This window comes from Lissotriton vulgaris, chromosome 2_1, assembly GCF_964263255.1.
Source record: "Lissotriton vulgaris chromosome 2_1, aLisVul1.2, whole genome shotgun sequence".
Lineage (NCBI taxonomy): Eukaryota > Metazoa > Chordata > Amphibia > Caudata > Salamandridae > Lissotriton > Lissotriton vulgaris.
The window spans coordinates 1,422,181,929-1,422,198,149 of record NC_141687.1 but is presented as its reverse complement, the minus strand read 5'-3'; positions in this window follow the sequence as shown (position 1 = coordinate 1,422,198,149).

Genomic DNA, 16,221 nt, shown 5'->3' with positions numbered 1-16,221 from the left:
ATGGTGGATTGTAGAGGTTGTGAGACTCAACAATAGAGGGGGTGATCTGAATACCAAACGTAAGAAAAGGGAGCAGTACTATATGTCAAAATTCGGCACCTATAGGAGTGGTCTGAACAGCCGGGAAGAATAGGACAAAATACTTTAAACTAGAAGGATAATCTGCCACAAGCTTTATAAAGGTGGCAGGGAGCTGTGTCCAACCGAAAAAATGGGGTCAAAACGATATATCTGTCAACAACATATAGAAAATGAGGTCTCTTTGAAAGTCTACCACAACGAAATAACGAAATTTCACATTGAACAATAATGGTCTGTATCTAAATTAATTAGTTGAGTGAACCAAGTCATATAGACTGCAATATCTGATCAAAAAGAACCACGAGAACGTACTGCCATATAGTAAAATATATGGGGTTGACGAATATAAGATGGATGAGACCCTGATATAACTTTGAGATCCTTTTTGGATCCACCTGTAAAAATAAAATGGTAGTAAATAGCTAGACCGACGGGATAAATGAGAGAGGAATCTTTGTCGAAGTCTACACTTAAAGATGGCCCCTGTAATACCGAGTGGTTCATCGTTAGCTACAAACTGGCCCGATATAGAACATGAAAAGGAATAAGGTTATAATAGAACAGAAACAAAGAATCTTGATCAACAGAAACCCATTGTCTTGTTTAATACGGTTTTGAAATAAAAAAGAAAAACAGGAACAAGAAATAAAGATCAATTTTGTGTGAAAAATTAGAATAATATCAATTGAGAACACATGGAAGTTCTACAATTATTAATACAATAGTAAATGTATAAATCAAATGAGTGCTATCGAAAAAAATATAAATATTAATGATAGTAATTCGGCACAGATTTGGAACTAAAAGATGGCCGCCACAGAACCGACTAGACTCAATCAGAGTCGTTCCTTTGTTTACCAAATCGATTCACGAACCCAAATAGACTGGCCTACTAGAATCAAAAATAATAAGTAAATTACCTTTGAGAATAGACAGAGGGAAAAGAATCATCATTCCCCTATGAGGGGTGACTCTGTATAAAATATACGCAACAATCGATCGCAACCTATAATGTAGACTATCGTTGTGGAAATATAACTTCTATATGAAATTCGAGCAATAGCGTTTTTACAATTTATTGTATTGAGGAAAATGAAATAAGGCTCAGTCAAAATAACATCAGGGAATGGCAAAATCAAGTTTGAAAAGACAATATACAAGAGAAACAAGCCCTTTAAAGATGGTCGCCACAATAATGCCCGTAACAAACTTGAGTTACTCTAAACTCTCAGATGCAGGCAATTTGAAGATAATGAGCCAATTTAAGAGAGTATAAAAAGCGAAAGGCGGATAGATTGATTCCAATACAGCCCTGAAGGACGGTCCGTGAGGCCTTTCGCCAACGAAGGAGGATTACAAGTAAGTGGAATAGGGACCCTAAAGCAATGTGATAGTTGAAATCTTTTTAACATATAACTTAATGAGATACTCATCCCTTTCTGCATAGATTGGAGTAAAGTGCCCTGTGAGATCCCCTCAAGAACGGTGCAAATCATATAGCAGCAAAGCAAGAGGCTTATTTCCTCTTCTTTTAAAGAAACAATAGGTAAGAGGCAAAGATACAAACACATAGCCCCGTAGGGCCCACAGAGTGAGGCGCCCTTGTAGATTACTAGCTAATCTGATCCTGTTCCTCCCCAGAGTGAAAAATGTAAATACAGACGGTTGTCCTTCCGAGAAAGCTATTAGAAGAAACAAGGTAAGGGAGCAACTTTAATTAGAGGATTAACAATCCCGATTAAATTACCCCACAGAATGATATCGAAAAGTATAGGAGTATAAATCACCCTCGATAATTGATATGTAATGTTAACCCATGATAGAGGAAACCCACCCACAATAATAAGCGGAACATTGTTCCCCTTTAGGGTACTTAGTTGCAATTAAATGACAAGATGAAAACAAGGGTGTTGAGAATAACAAGGATAAATAAGTGCGCCCTAGGCGCTTTTACTTTGAATAGAAGGGTATGTTAAGAGTTGCCCTGCAGTAAAGAAACTGAAATAACATACCAAATCCATGAAATGGAGCCTTCAGTTTATGACAAGAATATGAATATCAAGGATATATGATATAGGAGTGGTGAGTTTATTAAATATTAAATTAAGAGATATATAGATGAATTGATATCCTTGTTTCAGTATACAAGATGTAACAATATGATCTAATTCCCAAACAGTGATAATTGAAGAATCACCAGATGGGCTTTTAGTAGAAAAAGTTTTACCACGATTGATGAAAAGGAAACCCTCTATACAATCAGGTATATAAACAAATTAGAAATACAAAAACACGAGTTCCAACAATAGTATGTGAGCTGCTTCTGACCGGTTTGTTTCATTCTTTAGAAACGGTACATATACTGCAAGAGCTCGAAATCGCCCATTGATTAAAGCGACTAGCCAGCAGCATAACTAGGTATGTTCCGCTTAATTGAAGTAAGGTTGAGTCAGAAATTACTGACTAAGATGAAGGGACAATAAAGATCATGGGTAACACAACGAGGTTGCGGATTAACAAATAATGTGTAGATCTGTACTGTGATATGTTTAGCATAAATAGAGTGTTAGAAATGTTGGGTAACTATGATGTACACTGTTTTATAGGTTATTTTTAAATGATGGATAATGTTTTCTGTTACAAGTTAAAAAATAAGAGTGGAGTGTGGAGATGACTTTGGTGGCCTTGTCCTAGAAATGAATATCTCTGTAAAACACCAAGATAACAGAGTCAAGTTTTTAATATGTATTTTATTTTTCTGTTTTAATTTAGACTGTTCTTTTTAAATGAAAAAAGTGTCCTGAAGAAGGTGACGACCTATATCACCAAAACGCTGCGTCAACATATTTTTTCCTTTCCTTTTTTTTGAAATTGTTTTAATAATGTGTTTTAATGAATAAATATGATGTTTTTAACTCACAATATATGTAAGAATTAGAAAATAAATACCAGAGATAAACCTTATCTTTCTGTCTCTTCACTCTCACTGTTCAGCTTGATGCCTGATGGAAACAACTGAAATACATCTTCATTGCAAAATTGCAAATTTGTTAATCCAGCTACAACTTTAAAAAAAAACATTGTTTGCCCATTGTCCTTTACCAAGATCCCTTAGAGACTTCAGTCTCTTTATTTAAGATCAGATGAAAAGGGAACCTTTGTCATTTTTTCGCATATATAAACCCCCTCCCTTTTCAATAAAGGGTTTCTCCTAAATTTTTGTCGTCCTGATTTAGATCTTGGCAGACAGGTTCATTGCAATGGTGATAACCACCTACCTACCACACTCAAGGTCTGCCCACCCATTTTTAAGTCAGTTGGACTGCCAGTTTTATGCCAACAGAGTAAAATCTAAGTGTAACGTTACCTCTGATGTCTCGACTGAGAAGGTGCTGTCATACGTTAGCTAGCTGCCAATGTTCCCTATTTAGAGTGGATGGTAAGATGGCTTTTTTCTGTCTGTCACCACCAAATATGGGATAGTAACACAAAGTTAAAATGACCCCTATACCATGGGAAAAAATTCCCATGGTGTGCTGGTCATTAGCTTTCTTATTTTTTTAAAACAAACACCCGCTTTGAGTGTTTGTTTTTGAAAAAGAAAAAGCTTTGGGAAAGCTTTCGGAAAGTTTGATCGCCAGCTGTCGTGGTCGGTGGAGCTGTCCGTCAAACTTAATCACCAATGACTAGATCTACCATGACGGGGGTTCCTGCTAATGTACAAGGATGTCTGCAAGGCTGACAGAAATCTCTACATTTGGTGGGTGGAGTAAAGACGGGGTGGTGGACGTAAAGTCCTCTGCCACTCTGTCTGCCTTTGGTCAAAGCCGAAATCAGGACATCAATATAGAGTGGCGCAGTGGGTGAAACACAATGGTTTGGAATGCTACCCCAAGGAATTTCTATTCCGCAAGTATTTGTCACATCACCTTTTGGGTGTTTAATTTCCAGTAGCATTATTGGAAATCTGACACTGATGTGGCTTTCTGAGCCTACTACTGATAATATCTGTAAATTCTAAAATGTAGTACATTTGCATCCATTCAAGGAGTACTTTTATAGGTGCAGACCTGTTACTTTTTTGGTAACCCGGTCACTATATATGTTTAAGTTCCTGGTCCAAAGAATGAAAATGTTAAGCATCTGAATGAAATCAGGATAATGAGAAAAAACCAACACTGTCATATCAGACCTGACTCAGGGACCCCAGATCAAACTAGCAGGCTAAGAATGCATTTGTTTGTGGGTCTCCCACCCGAAACACCCTTCCTTGAATCTGAACTTACCTATTGGTTCTCTACTGTCATTGTCATTGGGGTGGCGGCATGAATGTTTCTACATTCATATTCAATTTTTTTTACTTTAAATGAATGCATCGCAATGTAGTGACATCATCTGATGTACTAAAATAAAATGCTTTCGCCTGGTAAAAAATGCTCTTTTTTTGAACTTTCAAGAGAATTTATCTGTTTGTGGTTCAGCTCATGCGCAGGCATTTAGAGTCAAGTTAGATCCTTTGGCTGGGATCTGGCTCGGCTCACCCTGTTAATTTGTTAAGTCACCCAACCTCTAGTTTATTTGATCATCTTCCTAGTTAAAGGAAACGCATAAAAATACGTGAAAAAATGATGGTTGTGGGGGAAATATTTCACCTCGCTCCCTGGGCCTTGTCAAGATCACGTGATGCATCGGCTGATTTACCTAAATTGTCAATTTATAATTTGACCTAGGAGTTGACAATTTGAATGTGCAAAAACACATTAATCAGTGACAATACACACGTCGTCATATTACTTATATAAGATAAGATGATACAGAATATACGCAGGTGAACAAGAAACTCGTTAATTTGATACACTTACCTCTGGAGGTATAACAAATAGAAGAAAATGCAACAATGGGTGGAAATCCTACAATATATTTGTACAGGATGTTTCTCTTTATCTCAACTAAGGATGCCGAGGACGTGAGAAAAACGCTTCAAAGATACAACATACAAAAAGTCAATATCTATATACAATTTTATGTTAATTAGACTTTTGCGGACGTTAACCCAGTGTGTTTAATGACAAGGGTGGAAATAAGGATACTCTCTGGTGTATAATCTAGTTGAGTGGTGAGGCAAGCCACTCGAAAAATATTGCTTTGCTGTAATTTGGGACGTTTTTTTACGTTCTCTTTGTATAAAACTGTTTTATTAAGAGTTTGAAACCCCCTTATTAATTGCGAATCATTATAAAACACGCTACTCCTTTCAGCAATGAAGATATAATTGTCAAATAAAAAGAAAATGTTCATCAAAACTCCTCACTTTATATGTGCCTCAGCGAGCCTCATTACTTTTCTACCAACACCTGTGCATTTGTTCTTGTCTGATTTGGGATGTGGCTCAAAAGTACACCACTGCTACGTTAAACTTGCTCAGTCTACAGAAGACGATGATAGATGATGCTGCTGCTTCTATAGAATGTTTGGATTAATTTGTTGGGACAGAATTGTCCCCAGCATTGTAAATTGGCATCTTCCCATAGCCTGACTGCTTGACTTGTATTTTGCCTGTGATGCCACACTAAGTTAGCTGGTGTGCTGAGGCTAAGGCCTGTTCCTGGTAATTCGAGGCCCAGTACCTATCCGATGACCAGGAAGGATGCACCATGCGTGCTCTTATAGTTGGGAACTAACTACTCTCCATGCCATGGGTACATCAGACAAAGCAGCTGTGGCAGCGTACTGTGTTAGTAAATCTGTAGTGTGACCAGATTTTTTTCCTTGTGCAAAGGAGAGGACAGTCTAAGGCATGCTCTTTCTGCAGCACACATAAAAAGAGGAATATGCCTTCCAGGATTGTTTATGAGCAGGAAGGTGTGCCTTCCTGATCAAAAACATTCATGAATGCAACACAGGCACCCTTGCACCATGGTGCCTGCGTTGGCTCTTGGCTGAGCCATATTGCCTTAAATACGGCTCATTCCTGCCCTTTACCAAGGTGGCTTGCTGCTCTGCGTGACATTCCCATGGGTCTCTGGGTGTATTTTATGATGTAATTTTTATTGTCTCACTCAGCTGTGCTTTAGGTTTAAAAAATATATTTTTGGGGGGGTTGTGGATGGCTTTGTATTAAATGCAAAATGTAGGTTATATCATGATGGCATGAGCCTGGTGGTGCCTACAGCGAGAGTGGCTCCAGGAGCCAGATATGTTCCATTGTTCTCACATACCTTCTTCCTTTTGTGTTTGTCCACCATTTTTTTGTGAGTTGCATGTGTGTGACATGGTTGATAGTGTATTTTACTTTTTTCAAGAATCTTCAAAAATATTTTGGAGGGGTAATTGATGTTGATTTGGCTGTTTGTGGTTGGAATACATTTAAAGTTTATTCAGTTTTGTTTTCTGACATTACTGATTTGTTGGTACTGGGTACAGAGCAGTCCCATATGTGGACCCAGACACATTTTGGTTAAATAATATATATCTGTCCAATCTTCTCCCTGCAATGCTCCAAGATTTTGTTTTCAGTGATGTGGGGGGATGTCGGGAAGTTGACACAGACAGCGTAGGGCCTCCCATAGGGAGTGACACCAGTAATTATTTAATTAATGTATTGAACTTTTGCTTGCTTCAACTTTCCATAGGGGCCCCATGGGCTGTCTCTCTCTCTCTCTCTCTCTCTCTCTCTCTCTCTATCGAGAGAGAGAGAGAGAGAGAGAAAGAGAGAGAGACACACCAGAAATTATATAATTAATGTATTCAAATTTTGCCTGTCCCCCACTTCCTCCCACAGGAGTCCAATGGAACTTGGCGAGACACCGACAAATGTTCAATTCATTTATTGGATATTTGCCTACCCCTCACCTCTGATAAGGGTTCCTTGGGCCTTGGAGGGACACTAGAAATTATTTACTTAACATATTAATTTTTTCCTGCTACCCCTGCCTCCTGCAGGGTCCTCACTGGCCCAGGAAGAACACCTGCAATTGTTTAATTAGTTTATTGGATTTGTGCCTGCCCTCTGCCTCCCACAGGGGTCACAGGGACCCTGGAGTGACACTATCAATTATTTAATTAACATATTCACCTTATGCCAACCATCCCACCCCTCATAAAGGTCCCAAATATCTCGAAGGGACAACATCAGTTGTTTGTTCCTCCCATGTGGGTTCCCTAGAGGGACACCATCATTTGATATATTAATTAATTCAATTTTTGTCTGCTCCCTGCCTTCGAAGGGATCCCATGAGCCCCGAAGTGACACCAGCAATTATTTAATTCCCTTATACCTTTTTGCCTTTCCCTGCCTTCCGTAGGATCTCTAAAGGCCCTGGAGGGGCACCAGCAATTATTCAATTTGTGCATTCAATTTTTGTCTGCCCCTTCTCCCACAGGATCCCCATCGGTCATGGAGTGATACCAGCAAGGCCCCCATGGGTTTTGAGGGACACAAGCTTTAATTTAATTAAGTTATGTGTGTTTTTGCCTGCCTCCCACTGGTTCCCCATGTGCCCTGGAGGGACGCCAGAAATTATTTAATTATTGTATTGAATTTTGGTCTGCCCATCCCCACACCATATATAGGGTTCTATGGCCCCTCTAGGGACACTAGTAGTTATTCAATTAATTTATTGCATTTTTGGCTGGCCCCTCTCATAGAGGTCCCCAAAATACCAAGAATTGTTCAATTCCACCCATGTTGGGGGAAGAGACTGCAATTAGGTTATTGTATTCATTTATTAGATTACTGCTTGCCCCGCCTCCCCTAGGGGTTCCTGGTTGGACAAAAAGCTAGCATTTCTTGTGTAATATCTAGCAAAAATAGTTTATGAATGGGTACACCATTGTTAAGTATTTTTGATGATGATGATGATGATGATGATGATTTGTTTTCCATTAGCTAGATTGCCCAATGTTCACTGATTTCATGCTTTTGTGGGGGTGCCTGGGGTGCACAAGACATTGCACATAATACTGAGACACAGAGAAGATTGAAAATTAACTAATAGTGACACCAGAGTTCGATGCTAAGTGCTTCTGCTAGTGTACAGTGCTAACTGCTAACAAGATGGCCCCAAAGAAGCATGTTCCTGCCAAGAAAGTAGGCAGTGAGTAGAAGTAGAAGTCCATTGAGTGTGTCACAATTGGCATCAAGCCCTCATCCATTTTCTGGAAAAGTGACACGCCTGCTGTGGCATCCTCTGGGAAGGAAGATGCTAGGATGAAGATCCCCCCTGGATCAATGGTACCACCACCAAATGTGGCCCATGTCTTTCAACGTTGCATTGAAAGCAGTTAGAGAGACTAGCAGTGAGTCTGAAATTGATTTGCTCCATTAGCAAATCAAAGTCATCAACAGGAACCATACTCTACAACATTGGATACTCCAGACGTAGGAGCAGACCAGGAAGTTTAGCTTGCTGCACGAGGATGTGATTGTGACTACATTAAGTAAGGAAAAGAATGAAAGTTCTTTAAGCCCTCACTTCTGATGATCTTTACATGGATTGGAACCTGAGCAAGACCGCAAGAGCTGAGGGAAAAGGAAAGTTCCAGAAAATAAAGGAAGTGTGGAACGTGATGATGAGCCAGTGATTGTTAGAGTGGAGACTGGCAAAGAGCACAGCATAGCCCACATCTATTCAACCCACCCTGAGTTATGAGGTCCCACCAACACTTCCTCATTTGATATTTCCATGAAGACCCCTACAGCAACCACCACCACCCCTACCGCAATCATAGCCAACCCTAGAGAAAGGTCAGTACAACCTCTTAGCTCCCACTCAACAAGTTCTTCGGGCATTGGCGCAATACAAAAGCTCTCCTCCCCAGGTTGGGACCACACTCAGGCCACATGAGGAACTCATCGCCAAATGTTCAATTAGCAAAAAAATAGATTGTTGTGGTAAGCCAGGTGGGAATTATGGTACCAGGACCAACTGGCCCATCTGAAAAATCAACATGCATTCAGTTGCGAAGAGCATCTAAATAAAGAAGTTAGTGATCATGAGAAAGATGAGAAATTTCAACTGATAGAAGGGGTGGTGGTGAGGAAGAATAGTTTGTCATTATCATGTGAAGAAGCCCTGTGATTGTCCCTTACAGTGTGCAGTCATCACCCACAGCAAGCTCAGAATGGCACCAGGGACAGAGGGACACAGTCACTTCAAAGTTCCCAAGTAGCCTACCTGTCCCTCGTAGGTCGATAGAGGCAGTATCACAAAGAAAACAAAGACAAGAGTCATCTATCATTGCCATGTTCACCGAAGTGACAATGTATCACCAAACCCATGAGAAAATGGTTTTATACAATGGGAGTTGACAAAATTATAACATTTTACCTCCTCCTCTTTTCTTTTGTGGAACAAGAGATTTACTTTTTAATTTGCAGAAATTCACTAAAAAAATAAAAATTTGCAGAGATACTAATGCCCAAAAGGGGAGGTTCAAGCCAGACCACTGTTGGTGTGCAAGTGTGGTACCAGTGTTGCTTCACCATGTACTGCAATTTGGTGCAACACTATGAAGTAGAGAGCTGTTCAGTCCATTTACCTCACAGTGGACATGTGGACCACTTGTCAAGCAGCAGCTTTTATATGCATTAGCGCACACTGGATTTCCTTCAAGGGAATAAAGCATTGGCTAGCTACTGGTCTCACCGCTGACAATGCTTTTGGGGGCATTTAGTGACATGCAACAGTTTCAATGTTCACCATGGAGAAATCAAATACAACTGGCAATATATTGTACTCGTTTAATGCCAAAGTCTACAAATTGCTTCAATCCAGAGGTCTCAGCATTGGATTCATTGTCACTAACAATGGCAGTTTTATTTTCAAAGGCATGGCTGATGGAGGATACCTCAGAGTCATGTGTTTAGGAGCTTGCATAAACCTAATTGTGCAGGACCTCCTCAAAAAACAAAAAGTCAACAACATACTTGTCACCTGGAAAATAATTTGCACTACTTATAGTCATTTGTTGAAAGCCCAGAGGAAAAAAAATACCTTAAAACCCCTTGTAGAGGAGGTACCAACATGGAACTTAACCTACCACATGCTGTAACACCTGCTTGAACAGTACAGGCTTATCAATGGTTACGCAATTCAAAGGAGAGTAGATGCAACTGCCAAAGCCATGATTATGAGGTGGACAAATGGGGCCTAATACAGTGCTTTATCCAAATGCTAGTCCCTTTTGATATTATGACACAGGAAATCAGCTAAGAGGAGAGTACAATAAGTGTGAGAAGTTGGCATGGTATATGATGATCACTATTCTAGTGAGCACCTTGCACCAGTCCAAACGACACTTATGGTGATTGGTTGTAAGTCAACCTTATAGACCAGCTATCCAAGTGGTAGCATGGACAAAAGCAGTCTTAGGCTAAACTCAAGAGGGCATGTGAAGCCAGCTGTTTTACCATATGCAATCCTTTTAAATACCAAATGAAAGGAACCCACACAAGTCATATATTACAAAATATATGTATTTATTTCTAGAATAATCCCCTATACTCTTTATGAGCACAGAAGCACAAGCGTTAAACAAAGAACACAGTATAACATACAATAAGTTCCAAAGAGGGGTGGGGTCGCACACTACTCACACACCGGCGGAAGTTGCCCCTAAGGACTCTGGTCATTGTAGTAGAGTGTTCGCGATGCATCATCTTTCGATCTTGCTATCTTCGCTGTCTTCGCCATCCCTGGACACGTGTTTCGGGTTTTCAACCCTCGTCAGCAGGGATAGGCAGTGTTCTGGGGTTGCCGATGGCTGCCAATATCTGCCAGGTATAGTACCACTCCGGCGCGTAGGTGCGGGATCCCAGGCTCGTCAGCCCGCTGCTCAAGGGAGCTTTAAGTTACAAAGAGGGGTGGGGTCGCACACTACTCACACACCGGCGGAAGTTGCCCCTAAGGACTCTGGTCATTGTAGTAGAGTGTTCGCGATGCATCATCTTTCGATCTTGCTATCTTCGCTGTCTTCGCCATCCCTGGACACGTGTTTTGGGATTTCAACCCTCATCAGCAGGGATAGGCAGTGTTCTGGGGTCGCCGATGGCTGCCAATATCTGCCAGGTATAGTACCACTCCGGCGCGTAGGTGCGGGATCCCAGGCTCGTCAGCCCGCTGCTCAAGGGAGCTTTAAGTTACAAAGAGGGGTGGGGTCGCACACTACTCACACACCGGCGGAAGTTGCCCCTAAGGACTCTGGTCATTGTAGTAGAGTGTTGGCGAAGATAGCAAGATCGAAAGATGATGCATCGCGAACACTCTACTACAATGACCAGAGTCCTTAGGGGCAACTTCCGCCGGTGTGTGAGCCTGGGAGCCTGGGATCCCGCACCTACGCGCCGGAGTGGTACTATACCTGGCAGATATTGGCAGCCATCGGCGACCCCAGAACACTGCCTATCCCTGCTGACGAGGGTTGAAAACCCGAAACACGTGTCCAGGGATGGCGAAGACAGCGAAGATAGCAAGATCGAAAGATCATGCATCGCAAACACTCTACTACAATGACCAGAGTCCTTAGGGGCAACTTCCGCCGGTGTGTGAGTAGTGTGCGACCCCACCCCTCTTTATAACATACAATAAGCTGTACAATTATGGATAGGCCGGGTGGCCACTCAAACCATATATTTAAAAATTGGTATAAGGACCACGTCATGAACAATGGTAAGGCCTAGGGTCTTGGGAATCGCTGGGCCTACACTGGACTAAGGAAGGTTAGGACATAGGAGGCCCACAGGATGCGGGTGCAGTGTCTATAGGCAACCGCGTTTACCATACAAGTCAACGGTGCGTAAAAATCAGAAACTTATAGGTTTGGGAGTCTTCTGACTGGACTAGAACTTATCCATTTAAGACTAGGACACTAGAGGTGTAAACCATTACAGGAGCACCGGAGTTATATAGTTACCTCACCCACAGGAAGCGGGTGCATAGGTGCCAAAGTGTGTCGGGTTTCGTCGTGAAGTTCTATGGAGCCTGGAGGAAAAGATGCTGCAGGCAGCCAGGAGAGAAGAGTCCGGTTGGATACAAGGGTGGATCAAAGATGTAGAGGACCTGAAAACAGAGGGGACAGAGTCTGGGTCACTAGCCAGTGACCAGGATGGAACCAGGACGGAACCAGGCAATGTCGAATGCGATAAGGAGCTGTTGAGTAGATTGTCTCTGCTGCCACGTGGACCAGGAAAGATCGAGGATGACCAGCTGGTGAACACAAGATGTCCCACAAAAGCTCTTGCTGTCGGCGGTGTTGGTACTTGAATCAGAGTCACCAAGCCTTGGCAAAGGCAACCCACGCAGTACTCAAAGATGTCTTCTTGCTCGGACCACGAAGGTCAGATCGATGGCTCCTTTTCAGGGGTGCAGGGGCCAGTCTGGAGCAACCAGACCAGCAGTGTAGTTTTGATGGATCGTCGTCACAGAGGCCACTAGCTAACGGGCAAGCAACCGGACAAGGTGTCGAGCAGGAAAAGTGCAAAAGGGCCCCACGCAGCACTCGGAGAGTGTGGCGAAGTGATCTTTGGAGCAGAGTCTGCTCAGGGCTGAGGCTTCTCAAACCCCAAAACACAGCATCAAGGAAGCCTCAGGAGCTGCACAGGAAGCACTTTGTTGACTTTTCAAGATGGCCGGTCCCACGTCTCACGTCGCCTTCATGGGTCTAAGCTTTGCTAGGACTGTGGATCGGGCTGTTGGAAGTCTGAGAGTCTAGGTCTTGATGGTCTCTGTTGTACGAGCTCTGGTGGGAGCAACGGCAAAGGAAGTCTCATTGCGCTGATGGTGCCTGCTTGCACAGGGTGGCCACTCCTTGACCACAAGGGACATTCTTCAGTCTTCTACGAGTAGTAGGATGTCGAAGGGTCCAGAGTTTCATTTCAAAGTTTCAGTCAGGATGATCTGATGTGCATTGGCACAGCTCCTACCTTTATTCCAAATCAAGGGGCTGGATCACCTGCTAGGTCCCTCCTATGGGTGGGATCCAGGAAGGGGGTGGTTACACCCCTTTCCCTTTGTCCAGTTTTGCTCCAGAGCTGGGTCTGGAGTGCCCCAGCACCGGTTTGAACTGGGCTATGCATGGGACGCCTTGTGCGCCCCAGGCAGTGTCTAGTTTCATTCAGCCCTCCCTGCCCCAATCCACTATCTCCTGTCTGGGGTGGTGTAACACCTCCCTGTGACAGGATACCATTTGTCCAGGCCTCCCCTGCCGGAGTTTCGGTCAGCAGCAGGAGGCCAGACTTGTGTCTGTGGCAGCAGCATCCATTTTGTGATGCTGAGGATCTGGTTAGATTTAACCGTGTTTAAGCAAAGTAACATGTCTTCTCCATCTAGAAGGGTGAAATGCTACCCCGTCACCAGAACTGGCGAGGGGGTAGTATTCCAAAGCGTATGACACCTTACACGACATGTTTTGATAAGGCCAAACCAAAGTTAGCAAGTAACCGCGAGGATTATAATGCACTTAAGAGTATATGGTATGGCAATATCCCAGAACAGCTAAGGGACTTGGTTCCGAAAGCTGCAGACAGGCTCAGCTCATGCTAGAGCACCATCTCACATTAAACCAAGCACTCTGCCTCCAGGATTGTTAAGGCCTGCCATAGGAGTGACTTATAGGTGTATATGTGTCCAGATATAGGCATACTATATCTAAGCAAGGGGTGATTACATCACCTTGCCCCAGCTGAGTGATCAGCAGTTGTGTCAGATTGGATAGCCAGCCAGGGGTGGCAAAATATATGCTGCAGCCCCTGGTAGGCCTTGGATGCACCTATGCCCTGGGTACCTATGGTTCCCAGGGCAGGGGCTCATAGGGTGACCGAATATCCAATTGGAGATGTACCTAAGGTACATGGAGTCCATTTTACAGAGAGAGCAGATAGCCTGGGACCCTGATTAGCAGGATCCCAGGCCAACTAAGTCGAAAACCAGCTAAACACTAGGCAAAAAATCTGGGGTAACCATAGTCAGGTATCCACCTTCCTACAATAAGCCAAACAATCTTGTTGTTTAGCTTGCCACAGGAACATTTGCAAAAGGTGGAACAAGCATTTAGCAATGTCAATGAAGAAGCAGCTACTTTTATCAACACCTTAATCCTTCACATGAACATTAATGAAAGGCTTTAAAAAGAGATTGTGACCTCACATGAGTACATCTGTGCCACCAAAATGGAAACATATTACAAAAAAGGCTGGCCACTTGCATGCCTTACTCCTTAGGGGGTGTTTCCATTTACAAAACTTGAATCACAAGGGAAGATGATATTCTACAAGAACAACTGCAAAGTTGAAGCCTGGGCAGAACTGAAGTGCAGCCTTCAATTTCCAGAGAGGGAGGTGGTGTTAACTTTTATTGTCTTCAGAAGCAAATAAAACCACTGCCGGCTTCTGCTAAACCCACAGCAGCAAACCCAGCTTCAAGGTGATTGCAAACCTCTGCAATGGGCTGCGCCCATAGCACATGGCAATGCCAGTGACAATTGAGAAGATGGTCCAAGACTATCTGGACGGCCCAACAAGATGTCCCCAGATTAAAACCCATTGATCTATTGGCATGTGAAGAAGGAACAGTAGACATCCAGGGCAACGGTCTGTCTGCCGAATTAAGATTCCGACAGTCAAAGCGCAGGGAGAAGGGGAAAAACTGCAGTCTCTGACAGGCTCAAGGAGTCCATCGAGGCAGCGGTCAGACAGAAATCCCTACAATGAAGGCAGTGCTTGCACAGGGATTACAATGCCCATTTCCCTCAGCATTTTCATGGCATTCCCACTGCCATGGAAAGGATGTCAGAAAGGGACTTTGGGGTCCCCTAGCAGGGACCCTGTCCCCCGAAGGCCAGGACTATATTTGCAGGGGGCACATGTGGTGCCCCCCAAACATCCTTGCACTGTGTGCCAGGCACCACATGGTGCATGGCACACAGTGCATGGATGTTTGCAAACATGACTTTTTCTCCTGCGGCTTATGCTGCATGCCTTTTCTGGGCGTGGACTATTTCTTACAAGACTGGGTCAAGAGGCTGGTATCCTATGTGCAGAACACTTCAGACTTCCTACGCAAAATTGAACATGTGGTGTCGAGTTCTGACATGCTTTTAATAACTCTTGATGTAGCATCACTCTACAATTCTATTAGGCACTGTGATGGCCTTAAAGCTGTGGAGCATTATCTGAAATTAGCGATGCAGTATAATCTGGCTGTGTAAGGAACACGCTGTAGCCAGTGTACACCCCCTGTACAGTGATTGTACCAGAACCTGATAAGTCCGGTACGTAAGCTAGACGGCTCCTCTTGGTGTTCGGCGGTTACGTATTTGACTGTAGACTTATCAGGGTCTGGTACAATCACTGTACAGGGGGGCGTACACTGGCTACAGCGTGTTCCTTACACCGCCAGATTACACTGCATCGCTAATTTTACTGAAGGGAATCCCACTATTAGCATGATGCCGTGCTAAGGCGCGACGCCATATTGATGACCTTTGACTGTCTTCTAAGTAATTGAACTACCTTTCGCTACATGACGCCGAAGTAGTAGGCTACTATTAGTCCACCACACCAACACTCAATACTTCCTTATTGAAAACCATTGGAAGTGGTATCCCTGTTGAATAATTCATGATTCTTCTCGTCACCTATGAAAGGAACGCTGTGTGATTATCAAGTCACCGCTATCAAGTCTGAGGGGATCAACGCTTGGACTCTGGGAACCCGGAGGGGCTGGCCTACTACATATCATTAGAAAACCATCCTTTAACTTCTGCCTTGAAAAAGTCTCTGCAAGAGACGAAACACGTGTAGGCGGTGTGAGCTGAGAAGTCTTATTTTTACATGAACTTTTAATAAAGAATGTGAAGAAACAATAGCTGGTTTGGATCTCTGAATCCGTTAATATAATACAAGAACTGGACATTGTTCATATCTGACTGCTAAACATTTATTAGATGATTGTTGGATTCTATCGTTTCTAAAGAGAAATCTAGGATTACCTAGAGGTTACATTATATTAAACATTAGTTGGTGTGCTAACTAAGCCTGTGCCTTTTCTAGCATATATATATTCGGCTCCTACTGGAAAAAACGCCCTCCCTCTGGTGGAGCGCAAACACCGGCAGAGCCACGGCCAGCAACCAGCAAAAGTA